This window comes from Artemia franciscana, chromosome 17 (assembly GCF_032884065.1).
Source record: "Artemia franciscana chromosome 17, ASM3288406v1, whole genome shotgun sequence".
NCBI classification, from domain to species: Eukaryota; Metazoa; Arthropoda; class Branchiopoda; order Anostraca; family Artemiidae; genus Artemia; species Artemia franciscana.
In genome coordinates this window covers 5,206,989-5,233,646 of record NC_088879.1, presented here as the reverse complement: position 1 = coordinate 5,233,646, position 26,658 = coordinate 5,206,989, and the positions used below count along the sequence as shown (strand labels likewise).

The 26,658-nt window shown below is 34.5% G+C and overlaps 1 protein-coding gene across 4 annotated transcripts in view; it reads left to right on the top strand.

Moving 5' to 3' along the window:
• Window positions 1-26,658, top strand: part of LOC136037726 (transcription initiation factor IIB-like) — a 177,904-nt gene that overhangs the window by 6,935 nt on the left and 144,311 nt on the right. For 2 of the 4 annotated variants that reach the window (XM_065720496.1, XM_065720499.1), the window contains exon 1: window positions 24,899-24,965. The exons of 1 other annotated variant lie outside the window; for it this stretch is intronic. The gene's annotated coding sequence lies outside the window, so the exon portion shown is untranslated. Of the gene's footprint in view, window positions 1-24,898; window positions 25,056-26,658 lie in introns of those variants that run through there. One more of the 4 variants, XM_065720498.1, reaches the window with a different exon arrangement.

Here is a 26,658-nt window from a genome sequence, read left to right as displayed (position 1 = left end):
ATATATATATATATATATATCAATTTTACAAGTAACTTTCTAAACAGTGGAAGCAAATAAATTACTAAGTTTGAATATGTTAAATTTATATGGAAATAGTTTGATTCTTTAACCAAGGTTGTGCTCGATTTGGAATCTGTGATCCCAGGAACAGTAAGGAAGCATAGTTTTCAATTCTTCTCATATAATTTGTGTTGAAGAATAGATTTATTTAACTGGAGTTGCCTTATAATATTGTTACTAATTTATGCTCTTTGCTTGGAAGCAAAACAGCGTCATCTATAATAATTCTTAATAGCTGATTCTAGAGTGCGTTCATATTATTAAATTTTACTAATAGGCGAGCAGAAGAGGGGAGTTTCTTGTCGCAAGGGCCGTTGTACCTGCCGGGAGTGTGACTCCCTTAAACTGCGGGGATCAGGTAGCAAGAAACTACGCTTCCCTCGCTTATTAGCTTAAATAGCTCTGTATTACGTCGTAGTTTATTGAACTGGCTCCTCCCCTCGGACTTTGATTTTGCATTACGGATTGTGACGTGGCTGTTGCGATGGGGAGTAATGAGAAATTGGTTTGGAATTCGTTACTGAATTATGCTTTCCGTGCGATAAAAGCTGGTAATCGCTCGGAGGATATAGCGAAAAAAGCAGTCGAGTTTTTCTCAGAGGAAGCAATTGCAATGGCGAAGGAGTTATTGTGGCCCCTAGCAGGAATTACCACACGTGTTACTGCGCGATCGAAGAACACCGATGATATCCTGGACATATTAAAAGTATTTCGGGTTTGTGAAGATAAAAATATCTCGTTGCCGCGGTTTGTGATTTTCGAACCTGATGAAGTTCCGATAATCCCGGGAGAAGTGACGGCTACCCTAACCCGGAAAGTAAACGAATTGTGTGCTAAGTTCGATAGTTACGTGGATTCTAATCCCTCTCCTTCTGTCTCTGCTATGCCTGCGGCAGAAACCAACACGATCATGTCGAAACTGTCATATGCGGTTGTTTTGAAGAATCCCCCGAAAGATCTTTCGAACCCTAGCGCTCGGAAATCCTATTTGGACAGAGTATGTGGTGATACTAGTTCGAACATTGTGGAGCTGAAACCTAGGAAATCTGAATGGAGAGTAGTCTTGAACAACAAGAATGCTGCCGAGTCCCTGGCTGAGGCAGTGGGTAAAAGTGACTCAACTATAAGTGTTAAAGTAAAAACTCCCGCTTTCTTCGGAATAATCCGCCACGTTCCCACTGAAACTTCAGATGACGAACTGCGCTCAGTTGTACCGAACTGTGTTAAGGCCGTACAAATTGGTAGTACTCGGTCATTCAAATTACAGTTTGAAAGCAAAGCTCATCTCTTTAACGCAATGAACTCTCCGCCCATTTTTGGTTACGAGCGACTACCCATTACAGAATTTAAATTCTTACCGATGCAGTGCTACAACTGTCAGTCCTACGGACATGCAGCAAAATCTTGTGTAGATCCCCCGAAATGTTCAAAGTGCGGTGGAGATCATTCCAGCTCTCGGGACAATCCATGCCAAAATGCCCCCAAATGCGCTCTGTGTGGTTCTTCTCGACACCCGTGCTACAGCTTCCAATGTCCAGTAGCTCAGAAGCTAATTTCTAAACAATGATCGGTGATTCTATACGGGTTGTTTCATGGAACTTAAATGGTGGAGTGGTTGATAAAATGCCACTGTTAGAAGGATTGTTATGTTATAACGATGTACTCTGTGTGCAGGAACACTTCCTCTCGAATCAAGCCGTTAGTCTGCTTGAGCTAAACGATGGCGTCAAAGTATTTGCTACTCCTGCAAAGTCATCGGGCAGGGGAAGGCCGTCCGGTGGAATCGCCATTCTTGTTAGCAGCAGGTTAAATCCCATTCTGTATAAATCTTCAGACTTTTTTGTTGCTGTTAAGGTGCACAAAACTGTTATCCACTCTGTGTACATGCCAACAGACTACAGAGACAGTAAATCAGAAAAAAAATTTAGTGAAGCCTGCAGTAAGCTATCGAGTTCGGTGGGCAGCTGTTCTAGCCAGGGCCTTGAATGTATAGTCGCTGGTGACGTGAACTGTGACTTGACTGATGAGTCTAACGCTCGAGCACAGATCCTCCTATCTTCCTGTGACGGTCTTCGTCTTGCTAACAATGATCTGTGTTTTACTTATATCCATAACTCAGGCTCGACTTCATCTCTCGACTTCATGTTAAGTTCCATCCAATCTCCAGCTTGCGGCAATTCGCACGTAGATCTGAGCGTAAGCGCGTCTGATCACTTTCCAATTATAAACACTTTTCGAGTGATTCCTGCCTCTCCTAACCCCCCAACTAATGAAAAGAAGTGGAAAATCAAAACTAATTGGAGTAAAATTGACCTGGCTACTTATCATTACGTATTGGATGAGATTCTCACAAAGATTAAAGTGCCGTTCCAATTACTACAGCAGAGTGTATGTATTCAAGATGAAGAGAAACAGCTGCTACTAAACATCTACTGTAGTGAAATATCTCACGCACTGTTATCTGCCGAGGCCGCTGCGGTCCCCATTCGTAAAGTCCGAGTGGGAACGGAAATTCCAAAGTGGTCCGAAAACCCTGCTCTAAGTGAAGCATGTGGTCGTGCAAAATTTTGGCTTAGGCTCTGGAACGAGTGTGGTCGTCCGAAATCAGGTGTTGTAAATGAAGTTCGGCTGTTCAGCAAACGCAGATTTGCCAAGATTTTGTCTAAGCATAAATGTGAAGTGATCGATCAACATAGTCAATTGATAAGTAATGACCCAAATGCTGTGTGGAGATTTCTTAAACGTAATGGTGATCAGAATAGTGTTGAACCTGTGATCTCTGAGCAAGATTGGGTGTCCCACTTTACTTCTGAGTTCTCTCCACCCGAACAAGATCTTGAAGATAAATATGAAGTCGAACTTGATAAGTTCATGGAATTGCCTAGTTCTGGTGTTGGCTACATAGTAACTGTTCCTAATCTGATTCGTGCAATTTCAAAATTAAAAAAGAAACAATCGAAAGGTGTCGACAAGTTGTGTGGGTTGCATCTTGTACATGGTACTGCTGGTCTCCTGAGTCATTTAGAGCTTCTATTCCAAATTATCTTTAATTCTGGTCTCGTTCCCGACGTTTTTGGTACTGGAGTAATTACACCTATTTTGAAAAAAGGGAAAAATCCGTCTGAATGCGTATCTTACCGCCCTATAACTGTTTCGCCGGTTTTATGTAAGCTTATGGAATTGCTAGTTATAGATCATATTGCTTTTCAATGTTCTACCCCCGATAATCAGTTCGGATTTAAAAAAGGTGTTGGTCGCGAGCACGTCCATTATATTCTTGCTAATATATTAATAGAAGCTGATGAACTGAATGAATCCCTTATTCTAGCGAGTCACGATGTTAGACGTGCTTTTGATTCTGGGATACATCCCCAGTTATTAGTGTCTGCTCATAAACGTGGTGTGGACCGATCGGTTATTTTGCCTTTTCGGGATATGTATAAGAAGCTTCGAGTCCAAGTTAAAGTCCCGTCTCCTAACGGGCCGATTGTATTACCAAATGCTATTCCGGTTAGAAAGGGCATTAGGCAGGGTGCAATTTCGTCACCCCGGTTGTATAATAATAGTGTTCTCGAGGCCCAAAAGTTAGTGCAAATGAGCTGCATTTTCCGAGGTTTGGATGTAACATTACTTAATTACGCAGATGATATTTTTAATTTAAGTAGATGTTTGTCTCGTATTGAAGAAAATTTTCAGATTCTAGATGATGCTTATAGAGAGATAGGCCTATCTTTTAATGCAAGTAAAAGCGAGATTGTTGCTTTCAATAGGAGAAATGCAGATCGTATAGATCTTGCTGTCAAATTTGGTGCTCAAGAGGTTCCACTGTCTGACTCCATAATGTACTTAGGAATGCCTATAGGTCATAACATGGCATCTACACGTGCTCGCCAAATAAGTAATTTCGCAGAAAAGGCACGTAAGGCTTACGGGGCGCTATCTTCAACTAAAGCGAAATATAATCGACAAATTCGAGCTAGGCTATATAATGCACTGGTGATCCCACACTTTCTGGCTTTATCACCGTTTTGGCATATATTTAGTGTTAGTGATAAAAGAAACCTTCGATCACTTTTTTACAAATATGCAAAGTTTCTTTTAAATACCCCACCGTGGGTTAAAAATTCCAAGATGTCTGCAAGGTTCGGTATCACAGATCCGATTGCTGCTGTGACGAAACGTCGTTCTGAATTTTTGGGGTCGCTTTGGCCTAGTAGTCTGGCAATTGCAATTCGTCCTTAGTGAGTTTTTGTAATAATGTTTTTATTTATTGGCGGTGTATCGTAACGTTTGTTTTTGTTTGTGCAGTTAAGTGTTTGTTTTTTTTTTTTTTGTTTTTTTTTTCTTTTCTTCTTTGTACTCCATTCGTGCCATTTGTGGTTTTGTATCGAGTGGGTGAATAAAATTATCTATCTATCTATCTATCTATATATATATATATATATATATATATATATATATATATATATATATATATATATATATATATATATATATATATATATATATATATATATATATATATGCACAGACAATGGGACAGCGAAGAATGTTGTATATTCGCATGTTTAACATAGTTAAAAACATATATATATATATATATATATATATATATATGTTTTTAACTATGTTAAACATGCGAATATACAACATTCTTCGCTGTCCCATTGTCTGTGCATATAAATAGATTGTCAGGTTTACTGACTCTTGAACATATAATTGTCCATGGGAAAAACAATCCGTATTCAGATCTATACCTCATTATTCTAATGATGTGTCCCTGTGTCCCGGTCGTCATTTGTGTCCCGGTGTCCCAGTTTGTAATTTCTCTTTGAGTGTCCCGGTCGTCATTTATATTCCCTTTGTCCCGGTGTCCCGGTCATCATTTGTGTCCCGGTGTCCCGGTCTGTAATTTCTGTTCGAACAATCCCTGTGTCCCGGTCGTCATTTATATATTCCGCCTGTGCCCCCGGCGTCCCCGTTGTAGTTTTGTCCCTGTGTCCCGGTCGTCATTTATATTCCCTGTGTCCCGGTCGTGATTTGTGTCCGATATATATATATATATATATATATATATATATATATATATATATATATATATATATATATATATATATATATATATATATATATATATATGTTTTTAACTATGTTAAACATGCGAATATACAACATTCTTCGCTGTCCCATTGTCTGTGCATATAAATAGATTGTCAGGTTTACTGACTCTTGAACATATAATTGTCCATGGGAAAAACAATCCGTATTCAGATCTATACCTCATTATTCTAATGATGTGTCCCTGTGTCCCGGTCGTCATTTGTGTCCCGGTGTCCCAGTTTGTAATTTCTCTTTGAGTGTCCCGGTCGTCATTTATATTCCCTTTGTCCCGGTGTCCCGGTCATCATTTGTGTCCCGGTGTCCCGGTCTGTAATTTCTGTTCGAACAATCCCTGTGTCCCGGTCGTCATTTATATATTCCGCCTGTGCCCCCGGCGTCCCCGTTGTAGTTTTGTCCCTGTGTCCCGGTCGTCATTTATATTCCCTGTGTCCCGGTCGTGATTTGTGTCCGAGTGTCCCAGTCTGTAATTTCTCTTTGAGGTTCCCGGTCGTCATTTATATTCCCTGTGTCCCGGTCGTCATTTGTTTCCTGGTGTCCCGGTATGTAATTTCATCAGTTGACAAACATGACGTCAGTCGACAAACAACTTCATGACGCATACAGCTCAATCCTTATAATGACGTCAGTCGACAAACATGACGTCTGTCGACACACAAACATGACGTCACTCGACACACACACACACACTGACAACTTATTTTTATATATATAGATAGATAGATAGATAGATAAAAAAATAAGTTGTTTGTCTATCTGTCGACTGACGTCATGTTTGTCCGCATATGACGTCTGAATTATTTCATCATATACCAATTCATAAAGGAATGTATTCAAGCCGAAGTAGCTGAGCTGGTAAAGCGTTATGTTCCAGGTCCTAGGTCCGAGACTTTCCAGGTTCGAACCTTGGCTTTAGCATTAATACAAAAGAAAAAAAAAACTAAAAAGGTCAAAACTAAAAAAAAAAACTAAAAAGAAAATACTAAGAAAAATAAAAAAGCTAAAAAACTAAAAAAAAGGTAAAAACTAAAAACAAAAAAAGAAAAAAAACTAAAAAAAGGTAGAAACTACAAAAAAACTAAAAACTAATAAAAAAACTAAAAACTGAAAAAGAAAAAAAAAAGGAAAACAAACTGAAAAATAAAGGAGAAAAAGAAAACTAAAAAAAAAAAAAGAATAAAAAAGGTAAAACTACAAAAAAAAACTAAAAAGAAAAAAGAAAAAAACTAAAAAGTTAAAAAAAAGGTAAAAACAAAAAAAAACTAAAAAGGAAAAAAACAAAAATTTATTTCATCATATACCAATTCAAAAACGAAAATATATACAGACCGGCATACAAATGACGACCGGGACACAGGGAATATGACTGACGAAATTACAGACTGGGACACAAATGACGACCGGGACACAGGGAATATAAATGACGACCGGGACACTCAAAGAGATATTACAGACTGGGACACCGGGACACAAATAACGACCGGGACACAGGGAATATAAATGACGACAGGGACACAACTACAACGGGGGAATATAAATGACGACTGAGACACAGGGACACAACTACAACGGGGACGCCGGGATCTGAATACGGATTGTTTTTCCCATTGACAATTATATGTTGCATGTTCAAGAGTCGGTAAACCTGACAATCTATTTATATGTACAGACAATGGGACAGCGAAGAATGTGGTATATTCGCAAGTTTTACGTAGTTAAAAACATATATATATATATATATATATATATATATATATATATATATATATATATATATATATATATATATATATATATATATATATATATATATATTATATATGTATATATATCTATCTATCTATATTCACAGGTGGGACACAACTACAATGGCGCGTAACGACTTACGCGCGCGGGGGGGCTTGGGGGCGCGAAGCGCCCCCACCATATATAAAATATATGGTTATAATATATATAATATATATATATATATATATATATTATATATTATATATATAATATATAATATATATATATATATATATATATATATATATATATATATATATATATATATATATATATATATAACAGCTAAAAACTTTTAGTTTATTAAGTCTGGGTAAAAAAGTACTCGATGCTCATTTATTTTTATCGAGTTCGTGGTATGTATAAAGAGTAAATAAATATGTATGTTAATCAGTGGTTCACCCTTGTTAATCATTTAAGACAGTATGTCTCAACGTTTTACTATTTGAGGACCAAAAAAAAATGTCTAGTTTTAGGGCCCCTATTTAATATGATATCTGAATTCACATAGTCAATGTTCGCACACGGATGCCAAGCGATATTTAACTTTGGTTCTCTGTAACTGTTAACACCACAACATAATATGGGGGATCGTTAAACAACTAAAAGAAATTCCGGCTTTCAGATATGAATCTAAGATGGGTGTTTGAGGGGAGGGGGGCAAAAAAGTATATTTTTTGTTACTGGTATTTTAACAGTTTTACGCTGTTTGCCTGATAACTATTGTTTTGATCCCATTTTTTTTATCACTACATTGTTACCTATTTTAAACTACAGAATTGTAATCCATTTCAAAGATAGAAACTATGAAAAATTCTCTAAGTCTTGAGATAATATTTATGAGTAGTAGACCTTCTTTCTTGTCTGTTTATTTCTTTGTTTTTAATTAAGAATATCTTTGAACATCACTACTTAATAAGGGACCTATCTAGTTTCATTTTATTATCCACATAGGTGAAACATCTAGGAGCTAACGATCAGACGAATATTGGGAAGAGCTAGGAGGCGAATCTTTACGGAAAGAAAAATATTTTTCTTCATTTTTAGTGAAGGAGGATATTGATGCTACCATGCCTAGTATCGTGTATAGTTAATACATAATGAAAAGGAATAATTTTGAATTATTAAGCGATTTTTTTTTTCACCATTAGTGAGAACTAAAATCTTCTGGAAGCTGGTGCACAGGGTCGTTACTTTGAGTTTTTTTTCCTACTGCTTTTCATTCCTGATGTTACATAAAAGCGAGGGGGAGGGGGAGTCTTCGAGGGGAAGAATAACCACATCTCTTATGCCATTTTCCTACGCTCAGGTGTGACATCAGAAGGTTTCTTGTAAAGTAGCTTGACTTTAGTTAAACAGGAAAATATTTGAGTTCTATTGCCTTGTAAATTTTTCTTAAGGCTAAAATTTGTTCTTAAGGCTAAACGTAAAAAAAAATTGTTCTTAAGGCTAAACGCTAAAATTGTTGTGGTTCTAACGCTAAGGATGTCAGTATAGATACAGCATCGTATATATAATTTTAAAGGCGTGTTTTAAACTCCTATAAACATGACGTTATTGAAAATTGAAAGCAAGTAATTAGTAACATACATATGCTTTTTTTGATTTTATCTGCTGAATTCCTAAGTAGCGGATATAGGTTCATTCCTGATGACATACTTGTGAAAACAGTCGAGCGTCTGAAAGCCGTCTTGTGAAAGAGATTGCCTAATAAGCTTGGCAAGTGAATCCCCCCCCCTCCAACAAAGTTGACATCTCCAAAGAAGTTGACTTCGAAAAAGAGGCAAATCCAGAGATAAGCTTGCTCTGCATTTTTAGCTTCTACAGAAAAGTATAAATGGTAAGGAATTACCGTCTATACATTTTCAGCTAATCCCAATTATTATAATATGAAAAGTTGTTTGAATAAGGAAACCACACCCCCCCCCCTTCCCTTGGACTAGGCTCTTTTAACCACCCAAACTTTATGTGCGAAGGGAAATTTATTGCATGGGGAACTGTCCGATAAAATGGCTTATCGTTCACAAAGCTATCTTGTGTCTTGTACCGCATGCCCAGCGTGTTGCTCGACATTTTGATTTGAGGAGAAGGAGTCTATATAAAAATGGACTACTCAGCCTATCATCCCAAAAAGTGTATTTTGGGGTAATATTTCACATTCCAGGGGGGTTCATACTTAGCTTATCTCCCCCTACGGTATGACTTTGTACCTTTTTCATTTTTAAAAGGCCAGAGGTTGAGAAACACTGATTTAAGAAAATATTAGTCTGTATTTATTAACTATGAGACCTACTTTTCCATTGCGAATTTAATATTCAATGTTTAATGAATAAATATCCTTTTTTTGAATTTTTCGACTTCAAGTATTTTTCATTTTAAGCAATTTCGTTAAACAAGAAATTTAAGAATGCGGTTAGAACTTGGCGTATTTCAGAAGTAAATGGAGTATCGACTATCTACATAATTAAGTCTGAATCGAAAGACCAATCAAGGTTTAACACCTTTTTTAAGTACTGTCTAGAGAGTGTTCTTACAACTTTTGACACCCACATGCCACCAAAAAGAAAGAAAATTCTTCATTTTTTCATGAAAAGAATTTTTCATATGCTTTCTTCTGGCAATATAGTAAGTGGTTATGAAAAGCGGAAATTTAAAAAGGTTTAGCCGAAATTAATAAAATCTGATAAAAAGTAAGAACTAGCGGGTACTCAAGTAGGGTACCTCAACGTACCCTTTGGTCGGCCACACGCGAAAGCTGGAACCAACACAATACAAATAACAAAAGGTAAAACAACAAGGAATTACTTTAAGACTGTAATTTTTTTCCTAAATGAATATTTCGACTCTATATCTAAGAGCCATTCATTAGTAAAGTAGGAAAGCGTAATATAAAATAAGAATTGCAAAAAAATACATAACCATTGAAACTAAAAAAAAAAAAATAGTTATGGCATCACAACTTAAATGAAGTTCAGCCAGAAATGGAAAGTTTTCTGAAAAAACTGTAGAGCAAAACAAAGTAACATCATATAATTTCAAATTATTCGCTTTTTCTGACATTTAAAGTTGTGTTTGTTACAATCCAACCCCACCCTCCTCTAATATTCCCAGGTATAGCTCTAAGCTACATACGTTTTCTGTCAACCAGCCTATTGGTTCTTCTTCAAGGATAATAAAGGCTTCTATAGATTAAGCTTTTGCTCTAGCAATAATTGTTTTCATTTTCCTCCCAGTTGAGAGGTATGTGCAAGAACCTTTCTATAAACGCATCTCATAGGCCTTTACATACTGGGGAAAATATTTGTTTTTTTGCTCACTTTACCTTCTTATATCTTTTTTTTTAAGCAGTTTTTTTAAACACACTTCCGAATAACCATTACTTATGTAAACACTGGTCAAAGTTTGTAACTTGCAGCCCCTCCCCCGGGGACTACGGGGGAATAAGTCATCCCCAAAGACATAGTTATTATGGTTTTCGACTATGTGAACAAAATGGCTATCTCAAAATTTTGATCCGTTGACTTTAGGAAAAAATGAGCGTGGGAGGGGGCCTAGGTGCCCTCCAATTTTTTGGTCACTTATAAAGGGCACTAGAACTTTTCATTTCCGTTGGAATGAGCCCTCTTACGACATTCTAGGACCGCTTGGTCGATACAATGGCCCCTGGAAAAAAAAAACAAAAAACAAACATGCACCCTTGATCTGTCTTTTGGCAAAAAAAGCGAAATTCCACATTTTTATAGATAGGAGCTTGAAATATTTGCAACAGGGTTCTCTGATACGCTGAATGCGATGGTGTAATTTTCGTTATGATTCTTAGACTTTTAGAGGGTGTTTCCCCTATTTTCCAAAATAAGGCAAATTTTCTCAGGCTCGTAACTTTTGATGACAAAGACTAAATTTGATGAAACTTATATATTACAATCAGCATGAAAATCCGATTCTTTTGATTTATCTTTTAGTATCGAAATTCCATTCATTAGAGTTTCCTTTACTATTGAGCCGGGTCGCTCCCTACTACAGTTCGTTACCATGAACTGTTTGGTTAATATGCTATACGAATTATATGTGATAATAATATTTCATTATAGTTTAATAAGTCTGTAGAGAAGCCATGCCGTCAGTGATCAGAACAAAGATCCCGAAAGGTTCACAACTTTTGAATTGGCCAAAAACTCGATCTGATTCTGGCAGCGGTGCTTCTATCGTAATGGTTTGTTGTTAAAGAAGGAAAAGCAAAATTGCAATTAAATTGTATTTATACTTTCTTTTACTTTGTTTTGTGTTTCATTATTAGCAAGCATATGTTATTTACCTACTAGTGGGATCATCATGGCGTTTGCTGTAAACCAATTCAATTCTCTAGGATATTTGCTAACTTAACATTATACCTGAAATGGAGTTTGGAAATGTGTTCCAGCTTCCCCATTTAATTCCCTAAATCAGTTAAAAATATATGAAATGAGTGCACAATAGTCTATATTTCAGCCTGAGTCAAGCTTAGTCAAAACTGTGGTCTTTGTTCTCTAAATGATAGTACCTCTGTTTGATGCAATAAATTTAGCTGTGTGTGTAGGCTGCATATTTAATTTTAAGTTTTTTACATTCTTTAGCTTGGTAGAATATGAACACACCATTCAATGCATCTTTTTATGGCTTTTCCAAATAATAGGCTTAGCCTACATTTAGGTTACAGGGTTATTTGCTTTGTCTAACGTTTTCATTTCAACCCTCTTTTTATCATAATAATTTAGTCTACTCACAAAAATGCATACATTACAGCAATGCCAAGAGGCTATAGCCTGTAAGTGATTAAATACTAGGCTATACAGTAGTCTATTAGTGAAAACAATTCAAGTAAGATGAGAAAAGAAAGAAGTTTGACTTAGGGTGAAAGACCTCTTTTTGGGAAAGGCCACTTTTCAGAAAAATAGCAATGGCTTTTTGGAGCACCCCTATTTTACTAGGCATACAGCATGATGCAATGTAAGGGTAGTAACAAGAACCCTGCCTTCTTGGTCAAATTTTCACCAATAATTTGTCAGCATAAATTAAAAATAGGCTATGGTATCTATTTTGACAAGCAATTGAAAAGAGAAATTTTATATTTAATGTTTGTTATTTAAAGAATAAATATCAAGTAATAAAAGTTACATTTTTAGAATCTGAAGAAAGTCAGCTTTCTGTTAGCCTAATATTTGAGTAAACTGAAACACTAAAAGTATATAGGCCTAAGCCTACACATCAAAATAGAATAATTGATATTTCCTAAAAGATGTTTGGTCAATGTTCCTATTACCTAAACAATTGTTTAGGGTCATGAAACTATTATTAATACATGCATTTTGACTTTTTGAACATCTTTTCTCTCTTGCAAAATTACCACAAACTCACTGTTATGGAGTTATTATATATTTGCACATTAGGGGGGGGGGGGTAAAGCATAGCATATATTAAATACAGCAATGGTTAGTTTACATATTTAATATGTGCTATGCTTTACCCCCACCCCCCTGATGTGCAAATATATAGCCCAAATTTGTTTCTAAACTATTACAGATTTGTCATTTCAAATATCCAATCAACAAAACAGGAAATGATTGCAATTCTATATGTATAAATACAGGATATCTGGGCAAGAATAACTCCATAACAGTGAGTTTGCAGTAGTTTTGCAAGAGAAAAAAGATGTTCCAAAAGTCAAAATGCATCTATTAACAATTGTTTCATGACCCTAAACAACTGTTCAGGTAATATAAACATTGACCAGATTTTTTTGTAGGTAAGTCAATAAACTAATAATTTCAGGGGTTTGATCTTAAATTTTTTTAATAATAACCATATTGATGTATTGCTTGGATTTTTAGCTTTTCTCTGGTATATATAATTTTTCCCAATTCCTCTTTGTTAACAATATGTGAGGGTTTTAGTACATAATTTTGCTCAATTAGATACTTGTTTTTTACCCTATACAGCCTCAGGAACACAAACTACATCAAAACTTCAATACAAACACACTGCCAGCTGAAAACAACACAACAAATCCATACATATTGAACCAATACATTTTCAACAGTTTTGAGAATCTTGATAAAGTCTTCCCACACAAGAGGCTCAATATGTCTAATGCTAAATCTTAATCCAGTTGTTATAACCATATAGTCTGTGATTTCTAGTTGTATAGGCCTAATTATGTAGAGATAATAAACAAAGCAGAGGCAATAATTTGTGATGCTGATTAGCCTACACATAAATAAAACTATAGGATAAACAAATTCCCACACCAAATAGCATATAAAGTTCATGACAGTGATGCCCTATTGATGCTATTAGGCTGTCACTAGGGTAAGATACCTAGTTTTTGGCCAGCTAATCTACACTTTAACATCTAAATATTGTAATATCTTTATCATACCACCTAGAAATTCGACTGTTTCACCATTGGATGTGTCAACAGAAATATATTGCTTTTGCTTCCTTGTTTTTTATTGCTTTTGTTTGTTTGCTGGTTTTGCTTGTGCTTATGTGCTTCATTTATAGGTAGTGGCTCTCTTTTAAGCTATTATATTTAAACCTAAAGTCTGACAAGGGAATACATTACATGGTGTCAGAATAGACAGCACAACCTGCCCCACAATTGACCAGTCATCAAATAGTCTTAAAACATATGGAAATGGTTTTGCCAACATGCTGAACTGATGTTTACAGGACCTTTATATAGAAAAAGTGAATGTTTTAAGTGCTTACACTTGTTGATTTGGGCTGGAGAAAAGGGGCACAGTATATTTAACACATTTCAAATTGCAGGAATGGAAATGAATAAAGTGAATGTATATCTGAAAAAAATTCAGTGAGCAAACTGAACCCATCTCAAACCCCATCTTCTCTCAATTTGATTTTCACAAAAGTATCAAAAAGAAAGAGAGACAATTGACTCATGTGTGACAGCCTCCAAAGCTATTGGCCCTAGATTGTGATTTTTTGAAACAGTTCAGATGAAATGGTGAGAGATAGATCATTATTTGGGGTGTAGAGCAACAGGATAAGAAAAAGACTGTTAAGTGAAGGTTGAACATTGATACTAATTAAAGCTATTGAAATAATAGTGGAGACCCTTGCACAGATGAAAAACAAACAAAGTATTATTGCTACAAAACAAGAAGTGGAAGCCATACACAAACAAAAGGTGTTACAAAAGACAATGACATCAAGAGTTACTTCTGTGAAAAATGCATACTCCCGTGATCACAAATGCCCTGCAAAAAAGAAAATCTATGCCAAATATCAGAAGCCTAGCCATTTTGCAAAAGCAGTTCAGTCAGTGAAATTGAAGGCTTTTCATTGCTTCTGAACTGCAGCCAAAAATAATCACAAAACATGTTTTTGAGAAAGCTAGACAACAGAGTGCTCACAACAAGAACACCAAGGAGCTGAAACAATTGTGCCCAGGAGAAAAAAGTGTGAGTGAAATTTAATGAGAGCAGTAGATAGAGCAAAGGTGTAGTAAAAAAAAAGTTGAAGCAGCCAGAGCACTCATATGGTACATATGGAAGATGGTAGCTTGTTGTGTAGAAAAGGTGCCACCTACATCCCAGGTTGGAACCACTGACAACTAAGTCAGTACTTACACCAACATGTCCAGCAAAGGCCAGCTAATTTAACCAGTACCCAGAACAAGACATACACTCAAATGGAGCAGCAATAGAGGGCGATGGGGCAGTGCTTGTTCCAGGTTGTTCTAATGCTAGAATGCCTAGCAGTAGCAATAAGGCTGAAATACCAAACGTTAGGGAATTCCCCCAAAGATGGAAATATGTTGATGACTTGTTGGTCCTTGAAATATGTCATAGGAATATGAAAAGTAACCCTGTTGAAGTCCTAACTCAATGTTCGGATTAATCTAAGAATCTAAATATGACAGTAAATCCCACTAAATTACAGATAATGATGATCAATTTCTTGAAATCTGCTCCTCTTTTTTGCAACCCAATCCCACCCAAAATGCTAGTGAAACATGTTAAACTCCTTGGTGTCACAATTTCTAATGATCTTAAGTAGGAAACTGTCCTAAGATACATTCCCTCCATGTTTACTTATCCTTTATCAGGCCATTATTGGAATATGCATGTCCAGTCTGGCATTCACGACTTTCAAATGAACTTAGTGACAAAATCGAGTCAGTCCAAAAGCGTTTGCTCAGGATCATTTACAAAGAAGGCAAAATTTCATACTCCTTCCTCCTCAAAAATGCACACATTACCACCTTAAAAGAAAGGAGGGAAAAAATGTGCCTTGCTTTTTGCCAAATCAGTCATTTCCAATCCCTGTACTGAGGACTTACTCCCTGATTTTCACAATCCCATTAGACTCTGACTCCCCTAGTCAGCTTCATTAGCAATCCCAACTTACTCTCTCCAATCCATGCTGTTACAGAGAGGTTTCATAAAAGTTTTATCCCCTTTATTCTGGAACACCTTAATAATAATTTGTGATTATGTACTTGCAAAATTCCCCTTTTCCTCTATTGCAATCTTTATTTTTGATTCATTGTAATGTTTTTGTAATTTAATTGTCAGGCTTACTGATTTGCCCTTTATCTTTGATGATTTTGCCTTTTTAATTTCTTTTTAATTTTAAATGTTTGATGTAATGTACTGATTTGAATTTTTTTCTTAACTTTTACTGACATATAAAGCAAATTCAGCTCTATAGAGCTTGTGATAGTCTTTTGAAAATAATGTTATTTTATCTTATCTAAGAGAAAGAAAGGATAGTATCAAGTCCAAGAGGCGAGCTTCCTCCTTGCACAGGAATACCCCCTGAAACTAGAACACAAGCACCATCACCCAAGGGAACAACCACTCACTCTGGTAGACTTTTCAAACCACCTGTTTGCACAAACTTGAACAAAACACAACACACACACACACACACACACACATATATATATATATATATATATATATATATATATATATATATATATATATATATATATATATATATATATATATATATATATATATATATGAAAGCAGTAGCTAGCCCAAGATTCTTTTTTAAATATCAAATATCCTTATTGTTAAATATAGATTAATATAGATTACTAGAAGATAACCAAGAGGCCCTTTTCAACCAGAGCAACAAACCTTACAAATAACTTCATCTTATTTGTTAAACATTAAGCTGAAATAGTTTTCAACTAAATAGAATTTAAGATTCTTTTTAAGTAATAGGATGGAAGTAAACCTATCACCAAGCTATCACAAACTAGCACATGCAGAATGAATTTAGATTTCTCACTATTTAACTTGTCAATTTAGATACAGTATGCTTTTTTTGCAGAGTGATATAATTATGTAAATCCTGTGATTGGGAAAATAAATTTAAAATAAGGTAAAAAGGCAGTAATTTCTTGATTTCATATTTGAAAAGAATTGCTCCAAAAGTAAATAGTTGAGAAACGGAAACATATCTAAAAATATATATAAGGATGCTTTAGAAGACTTATTTGGAAGTTCATATGGGGATGGAATAAAAAGTTTGAGGATCCTTAGTGTTTCATATTGTAAAATCTGAATTGGCTTCATATAGGCTTCAAATGTAGATAAATATACCAGAGAATAATATTTGTATTACGAGGAATCAGAGCAAAATACATTCTTTGTATTGCATAGTCTGGCAACCAATGCTTCAACCTTTGCATTAAACCAACACACCTTGAAATCATTAAGTGTACATTTTGAATTTGGTTTTTGAAAGATAAGCTTTTGTCACTTACAAGTCCAAAGTACTTCATTGTCCAAAGTTTCTACTTGAGGTATTGATAATAGATATCTTGGAGAAGTAACTCAGATAATAGTCACTTGACTTTCTGCTGTAAATTATAAAGTTATTTCATGATAAATTCAAATCAATAAAATCTGATGAATACCAAATATTATAAAATGTATTTGCCATTGTGTTTCACCAACATTTTATCACTGCCGAACCACTTTTGCAGAGGATATTAACTGTAAAACAGTCGAAAAAGGGAGTTCAACTAAAGATATTCGCTTTTAGATTAAAGAAGGAAAAGTATGAATTTTTATAGAATATCGGATTAGGGGGAGGGAATAGAATCCAAAATATCTTCCCCCCATGTGGATACAGTTTTCTCTGCATCTTGGAGAGTTTTAGAGCTGTTCATTTGATGCTAGCTTGTACAGCTGCCCAAAATTAACATTAGTTGTGTCACGAGCTAGGCTTTTGGGGGGCTAAATCTATGTCTTAACTTTTGTTTTGTTTTACGATAGGCTATATTAAACTCATTAAATGAATAAATTTACATTATTTTGTTTTAAAAAGTACCATTAAAGCGATTTAACGCCTTATCATTACATTTCCATACTTAGAAAAATCCACTTGAGTGGGTTGCATTTAGTGGTTTGTTTTGGGAGGAGTTTAGACCATTTTGATAGAGTCAAACATGAATTGCTACTTTTTGCCATGAAATCTCTAAGTATTGCACATTTGTATGCAATATTAGTTTCAAGATAGAATATATCAATATTAGTTAGAATATTAACGAAAGTAAAATAGTTCAAAATAGGGATGATACCTTTTTATTGACAGTGAAATATAAAATTATTTAACTGGATATTTCGAACACATATACAGTGTTCATCATCAGCAGTAAAACTAAAAGACATGAATAAAAATAAACAGAATTTATACCTAATAAACTAATTACATATAGTTTATTGCTCTTATTTTTTTCAATGCAACAGCCTAGGCAAATCTCCTTGACCTTTTCGGTTCTGGTTCATTAGATTTAACTGACGTATTACGTGGACAGTGGTCATAGCTCTTAGGTGAAGTGATATTTACTTTATTTGACCTCAGTAAATTATCATAAATTGAGTTCAATCCAAATTCACCTGTATCTCTGTTTATGGAATTATTCTTGAATAGAATTTTTTTAATTTCGATTGTTTCCCTGAAAGTTTGCTTTAAACCTTGGTCCCTAGAAATTAAAGAAAGCGTAACCCCCGCGCGCGTAAGTTGTTACGCGCCATTGTAGTTGTGTCCCTGTGTCCCACCTGTGAATAGATATATATATATATATATATATATATATATATATATATATATATATATATATATATATATATATATATATATATATATATATATATATATATATATATATATATATATATATATATATATATATATATATATATATATATATATATATATATATATATATATATATATTATATGCACAGACAATGGGACAGCGAAGAATGTTGTATATTCGCATGTTTAACATAGTTAAAAACATATATATATATATATATATATATATATATATATGTTTTTAACTATGTTAAACATGCGAATATACAACATTCTTCGCTGTCCCATTGTCTGTGCATATAAATAGATTGTCAGGTTTACTGACTCTTGAACATATAATTGTCCATGGGAAAAACAATCCGTATTCAGATCTATACCTCATTATTCTAATGATGTGTCCCTGTGTCCCGGTCGTCATTTGTGTCCCGGTGTCCCAGTTTGTAATTTCTCTTTGAGTGTCCCGGTCGTCATTTATATTCCCTTTGTCCCGGTGTCCCGGTCATCATTTGTGTCCCGGTGTCCCGGTCTGTAATTTCTGTTCGAACAATCCCTGTGTCCCGGTCGTCATTTATATATTCCGCCTGTGCCCCCGGCGTCCCCGTTGTAGTTTTGTCCCTGTGTCCCGGTCGTCATTTATATTCCCTGTGTCCCGGTCGTGATTTGTGTCCGATATATATATATATATATATATATATATATATATATATATATATATATATATATATATATATATATATATATATATATATGTATATATGTATATATATATATATATATATATATATATATATATATATATATATATATATATATATATATATATATATATGTTTTTAACTATGTTAAACATGCGAATATACAACATTCTTCGCTGTCCCATTGTCTGTGCATATAAATAGATTGTCAGGTTTACTGACTCTTGAACATATAATTGTCCATGGGAAAAACAATCCGTATTCAGATCTATACCTCATTATTCTAATGATGTGTCCCTGTGTCCCGGTCGTCATTTGTGTCCCGGTGTCCCAGTTTGTAATTTCTCTTTGAGTGTCCCGGTCGTCATTTATATTCCCTTTGTCCCGGTGTCCCGGTCATCATTTGTGTCCCGGTGTCCCGGTCTGTAATTTCTGTTCGAACAATCCCTGTGTCCCGGTCGTCATTTATATATTCCGCCTGTGCCCCCGGCGTCCCCGTTGTAGTTTTGTCCCTGTGTCCCGGTCGTCATTTATATTCCCTGTGTCCCGGTCGTGATTTGTGTCCGAGTGTCCCAGTCTGTAATTTCTCTTTGAGGTTCCCGGTCGTCATTTATATTCCCTGTGTCCCGGTCGTCATTTGTGTCCTGGTGTCCCGGTATGTAATTTCATCAGTTGACAAACATGACGTCAGTCGACAAACAACTTCATGACGCATACAGCTCAATCCTTATAATGACGTCAGTCGACAAACATGACGTCTGTCGACACACAAACATGACGTCACTCGACACACACACACACACTGACAACTTATTTTTATATATATAGATAGATAGATAGATAGATAAAAAAATAAGTTGTTTGTCTATCTGTCGACTGACGTCATGTTTGTCCGCATATGACGTCTGAATTATTTCATCATATACCAATTCATAAAGGAATGTATTCAAGCCGAAGTAGCTGAGCTGGTAAAGCGTTATGTTCCAGGTCCTAGGTCCGAGACTTTCCAGGTTCGAACCTTGGCTTTAGCATTAATACAAAAGAAAAAAAAAACTAAAAAGGTCAAAACTAAAAAAAAAAACTAAAAAGAAAATACTAAGAAAAATAAAAAAGCTAAAAAACTAAAAAAAAGGTAAAAACTAAAAACAAAAAAAGAAAAAAAACTAAAAAAAGGTAGAAACTACAAAAAAACTAAAAACTAATAAAAAAACTAAAAACTGAAAAAGAAAAAAAAAAGGAAAACAAACTGAAAAATAAAGGAGAAAAAGAAAACTAAAAAAAAAAAAAGAATAAAAAAGGTAAAACTACAAAAAAAAACTAAAAAGAAAAAAGAAAAAAACTAAAAAGTTAAAAAAAAGGTAAAAACAAAAAAAAACTAAAAAGGAAAAAAAACAAAAATTTATTTCATCATATACCAATTCAAAAACGAAAATATATACAGACCGGCATACAAATGACGACCGGGACACAGGGAATATGACTGACGAAATTACAGACTGGGACACAAATGACGACCGGGACACAGGGAATATAAATGACGACCGGGACACTCAAAGAGATATTACAGACTGGGACACCGGGACACAAATAACGACCGGGACACAGGGAATATAAATGACGACATGGACACAACTACAACGGGGGAATATAAATGACGACTGAGACACAGGGACACAACTACAACGGGGACGCCGGGATCTGAATACGGATTGTTTTTCCCATTGACAATTATATGTTGCATGTTCAAGAGTCGGTAAACCTGACAATCTATTTATATGTACAGACAATGGGACAGCGAAGAATGTGGTATATTCGCAAGTTTTACGTAGTTAAAAACATATATATATATATATATATATATATATATATATATATATATATATATATATATATATATATATATATATATATATATATATATATATATATATATATATATATTATATGTATATATATCTATCTATCTATATTCACAGGTGGGACACAACTACAATGGCGCGTAACGACTTACGCGCGCGGGGGGGCTTGGGGGCGCGAAGCGCCCCCACCATATATAAAATATATGGTTATAATATATATAATATATATATATATATATATATATATTATATATTATATATATAATATATAATATATATATATATATATATATATATATATATATATATATATATATATATATATATATATATATAAACAGCTAAAAACTTTTAGTTTATTAAGTCTGGGTAAAAAAGTACTCGATGCTCATTTATTTTTATCGAGTTCGTGGTATGTATAAAGAGTAAATAAATATGTATGTTAATCAGTGGTTCACCCTTGTTAATCATTTAAGACAGTATGTCTCAACGTTTTACTATTTGAGGACCAAAAAAAAATGTCTAGTTTTAGGGCCCCTATTTAATATGATATCTGAATTCACATAGTCAATGTTCGCACACGGATGCCAAGCGATATTTAACTTTGGTTCTCTGTAACTGTTAACACCACAACATAGCATGGGGGATCGTTAAACAACTAAAAGAAATTCCGGCTTTCAGATATGAATCTAAGATGGGTGTTTGAGGGGAGGGGGGCAAAAAAGTATATTTTTTGTTACTGGTATTTTAACAGTTTTACGCTGTTTGCCTGATAACTATTGTTTTGATCCCATTTTTTTTATCACTACATATTTACCTATTTTAAACTACAGAATTGTAATCCATTTCAAAGATAGAAACTATGAAAAATTCTCTAAGTCTTGAGATAATATTTATGAGTAGTAGACCTTCTTTCTTGTCTGTTTATTTCTTTGTTTTTAATTAAGAATATCTTTGAACATCACTACTTAATAAGGGACCTATCTAGTTTCATTTTATTATCCACATAGGTGAAACATCTAGGAGCTAACGATCAGACGAATATTGGGAAGAGCTAGGAGGCGAATCTTTACGGAAAGAAAAATATTTTTCTTCATTTTTAGTGAAGGAGGATATTGATGCTACCATGCCTAGTATCGTGTATAGTTAATACATAATGAAAAGGAATAATTTTGAATTATTAAGCGATTTTTTTTTTCACCATTAGTGAGAACTAAAATCTTCTGGAAGCTGGTGCACAGGGTCGTTACTTTGAGTTTTTTTTCCTACTGCTTTTCATTCCTGATGTTACATAAAAGCGAGGGGGAGGGGGAGTCTTCGAGGGGAAGAATAACCACATCTCTTATGCCATTTTCCTACGCTCAGGTGTGACATCAGAAGGTTTCTTGTAAAGTAGCTTGACTTTAGTTAAACAGGAAAATATTTGAGTTCTATTGCCTTGTAAATTTTTCTTAAGGCTAAAATTTGTTCTTAAGGCTAAACGTAAAAAAAAATTGTTCTTAAGGCTAAACGCTAAAATTGTTGTGGTTCTAACGCTAAGGATGTCAGTATAGATACAGCATCGTCAATATATAATTTTAAAGGCGTGTTTTAAACTCCTATAAAGATGACGTTATTGAAAATTGAAAGCAAGTAATTAGTAACATACATATGCTTTTTTTGATTTTATCTGCTGAGTTCCTAAGTTGCGGATATAGGTTCATTCCTGATGACATACTTGTGAAAACAGTCGAGCGTTGAAAGCCGTCTTGTGAAAGAGATTGCCTAATAAGCTTGGCAAGTGAATCCCCCCCCCCTCCAACAAAGTTGACATCTCCAAAGAAGTTGACTTCGAAAAAGAGGCAAATCCAGAGATAAGCTTGCTCTGCATTTTTAGCTTCTACAGAAAAGTATAAATGGTAAGGAATTACCGTCTATACATTTTCAGCTAATCCCAATTATTATAATATGAAAAGTTGTTTGAATAAGGAAACCACACCCCCCCCCTTCCCTTGGACTAGGCTCTTTTAACCGCCCCAACTCCATGTGCGAAGGGAAATTTATTGCATGGGGAACTGTCCGATAAAATGGCTTATCGTTCACAAAGCTATCTTGTGTCTTGTACCGCATGCCCAGCGTGTTGCTCGACATTTTGATTTGAGGAGAAGGAGTCTATATAAAAATGGACTACTCAGCCTATCATCCCAAAAAGTGTATTTTGGGGTAATATTTCACATTCCAGGGAGGGTTCATACTTAGCTTATCTCCCCCTACGGTATGACTTTGTACCTTTTTCATTTTTAAAAGGCCAGAGGTTGAGAAACACTGATTTAAGAAAATATTAGTCTGTATTTATTAACTATGAGACCTACTTTTCCATTGCGAATTTAATATTCAATGTTTAATGAATAAATATCCTTTTTTTGAATTTTTCGACTTCAAGTATTTTTCATTTTAAGCAATTTCGTTAAACAAGAAATTTAAGAATGCGGTTAGAACTTGGCGTATTTCAGAAGTAAATGGAGTATCGACTATCTACATAATTAAGTCTGAATCGAAAGACCAATCAAGGTTTAACACCTTTTTTAAGTACTGTCTAGAGAGTGTTCTTACAACTTCTGACACCCACATGCCACCAAAAAGAAAGAAAATTCTTCATTTTTTCATGAAAAGAATTTTTCATATGCTTTCTTCTGGCAATATAGTAAGTGGTTATGAAAAGCGGAAATTTAAAAAGGTTTAGCCGAAATTAATAAAATCTGATAAAAAGTAAGAACTAGCGGGTACTCAAGTAGGGTACCTCAACGTACCCTTTGGTCGGCCACACGCGAAAGCTGGAACCAACACAATACAAATAACAAAAGGTAAAACAACAAGGAATTACTTTAAGACTGTAATTTTTTTCCTAAATGAATATTTCGACTCTATATCTAAGAGCCATTCATTAGTAAAGTAGGAAAGCATAATATAAAATAAGAATTGCAAAAAAATACATAACCATTGAAACTAAAAAAAAAAAAATAGTTATGGCATCACAACTTAAATGAAGTTCAGCCAGAAATGGAAAGTTTTCAGAAAAAAACTGCAGAGCAAAACAAAGTAACATCATATAATTTCAAATTATTCGCTTTTTCTGACATTTAAAGTTGTGTTTGTTACAATCCAACCCCACCCTCCTCTAATATTCCCAGGTATAGCTCTAAGCTACATACGTTTTCTGTCAACCAGTCTATTGGTTCTTCTTCAAGGATAATAAAGGCTTCTATAGATTAAGCTTTTGCTCCAGCAATAATTGTTTTCATTTTCCTCCCAGTTGAGAGGTATGTGCAAGAACCTTTCTATAAACGCATCTCATAGGCCTTTACATACTGGGGAAAATATTTGTTTTTTTGCTCACTTTACCTTCTTATATCTTTTTTTAAGCAGTTTTTTTAAACACACTTCCCAATAACCATTACTTATGTAAACACTGGTCAAAGTTTGTAACTTGCAGCCCCTCCCCCGGGGACTACGGGGGAATAAGTCATCCCCAAAGACATAGTTATTATGGTTTTCGACTATGTGAACAAAATGGCTATCTCAAAATTTTGATCCGTTGACTTTAGGAAAAAATGAGCGTGGGAGGGGGCCTAGGTGCCCTCCAATTTTTTGGTCACTTATAAAGGGCACTAGAACTTTTCATTTCCGTTGGAATGAGCCCTCTTACGACATTCTAGGACCGCTTGGTCGATACAATGGCCCCTGGAAAAAAAAAACAAAAAACAAACATGCACCCTTGATCTGTCTTTTGGCAAAAAAAGCGAAATTCCACATTTTTATAGATAGGAGCTTGAAGTTTTTGCAACAGGGTTCTCTGATACGCTGAATGCGATGGTGTAATTTTCGTTAAGATTCTTAGACTTTTAGAGGGTGTTTTCCCCTATTTTCCAAAATAAGGCAAATTTTCTCAGGCTCGTAACTTTTGATGACAAAGACTAAATTTGATGAAACTTATATATTTACAATCAGCATGAAAATCCGATTCTTTCGATTTATCTTTTAGTATCAAAATTCCGTTCATTAGAGTTTCCTTTACTATTGAGCCGGGTCGCTCCCTACTACAGTTCGTTACCATGAACTGTTTGGTTATATAGTTTATATGCTATACGCATTATATGTGATAATAATATTTCATTATACTTTAATAAGTCTGTAGAGAAGCCATGCCGTCAGTGATCAGAACCAAGATCCCGAAAGGTTCACAACTTTTGAATTGGCCAAAAACTCGATCTGATTCTGGCAGCGGTGCTTCTATCGTAATGGTTTGTTGTTAAAGAAGGAAAAGCAAAATTGCAATTAAATTGTATTTATACTTTCTTTTACTTTGTTTTGTGTTTCATTATTAGCAAGCATATGTTATTTACCTACTAGTGGGATCATCATGGCGTTTGCTGTAAACCAAGAATTCAATTCTCTAGGATATTTGCTAACTTAACATTATACCTGAAATGGAGTTTGGAAATGTGTTCCAGCTTCCCCATTTAATTCCCTAAATCAGTTAAAAATATATGAAATGAGTGCACAATAGTCTATATTTCAGCCTGAGTCAAGCTTAGTCAAAACTGTGGTCTTTGTTCTCTAAATGATAGTACCTCTGTTTGATGCAATAAATTTAGCTGTGTGTGTAGGCTGCATATTTAATTTTAAGTTTTTTACATTCTTTAGCTTGGTAGAATATGAACACACCATTCAATGCATCTTTTTATGGCTTTTCCAAATAATAGGCTTAGCCTACATTTAGGTTACAGGGTTATTTGCTTTGTCTAACGTTTTCATTTCAACCCTCTTTTTATCATAATAATTTAGTCTACTCACAAAAATGCATACATTACAGCAATGCCAAGAGGCTATAGCCTGTAAGTGATTAAATACTAGGCTATACAGTAGTCTATTAGTGAAAACAATTCAAGTAAGATGAGAAAAGAAAGAAGTTTGACTTAGGGTGAAAGACCTCTTTTTGGGAAAGGCCACTTTTCAGAAAAATAGCAATGGCTTTTTGGAGCACCCCTATTTTACTAGGCATACAGCATGATGCAATGTAAGGGCAGTAACAAGAACCCTGCCTTCTTGGTCAAATTTTCACCAATAATTTGTCAGCATAAATTAAAAATAGGCTATGGTATCTATTTTGACAAGCAATTGAAAAGAGAAATTTTATATTTAATGTTTGTTATTTAAAAATAAATATCAAGTAATAAAAGTTACATTTTTAGAATCTGAAGAAAGTCAGCTTTCTGTTAGCCTAATATTTGAGTAAACTGAAACACTAAAAGTATATAGGCCTAAGCCTACACATCAAAATAGAATAATTGATATTTCCTAAAAGATGTTTGGTCAATGTTCCTATTACCTAAACAATTGTTTAGGGTCATGAAACTATTATTAATACATGCATTTTGACTTTTTGAACATCTTTTCTCTCTTGCAAAATTACCACAAACTCACTGTTATGGAGTTATTATATATTTGCACATTAGGGGGGGGGGGTAAAGCATAGCATATATTAAATACAGCAATGGTTAGTTTACATATTTAATATGTGCTATGCTTTACCCCCACCCCCCTGATGTGCAAATATATAGCCCAAATTTGTTTCTAAACTATTACAGATTGGTGATTTCAAATATCCAATCAACAAAACAGGAAATGATTGCAATTCTATATGTATAAATACAGGATATCTGGGCAAGAATAACTCCATAACAGTGAGTTTGCAGTAGTTTTGCAAGAGAAAAAAGATGTTCCAAAAGTCAAAATGCATCTATTAACAATTGTTTCATGACCCTAAACAACTGTTCAGGTAATATAAACATTGACCAGATTTTTTTGTAGGTAAGTCAATAAACTAATAATTTCAGGGGTTTGATCTTAAATTTTTTTAATAATAACCATATTGATGTATTGCTTGGATTTTTAGCTTTTCTCTGGTATATTTAATTTTTCCCAATTCCTCTTTGTTAACAATATGTGAGGGTTTTAGTACATAATTTTGCTCA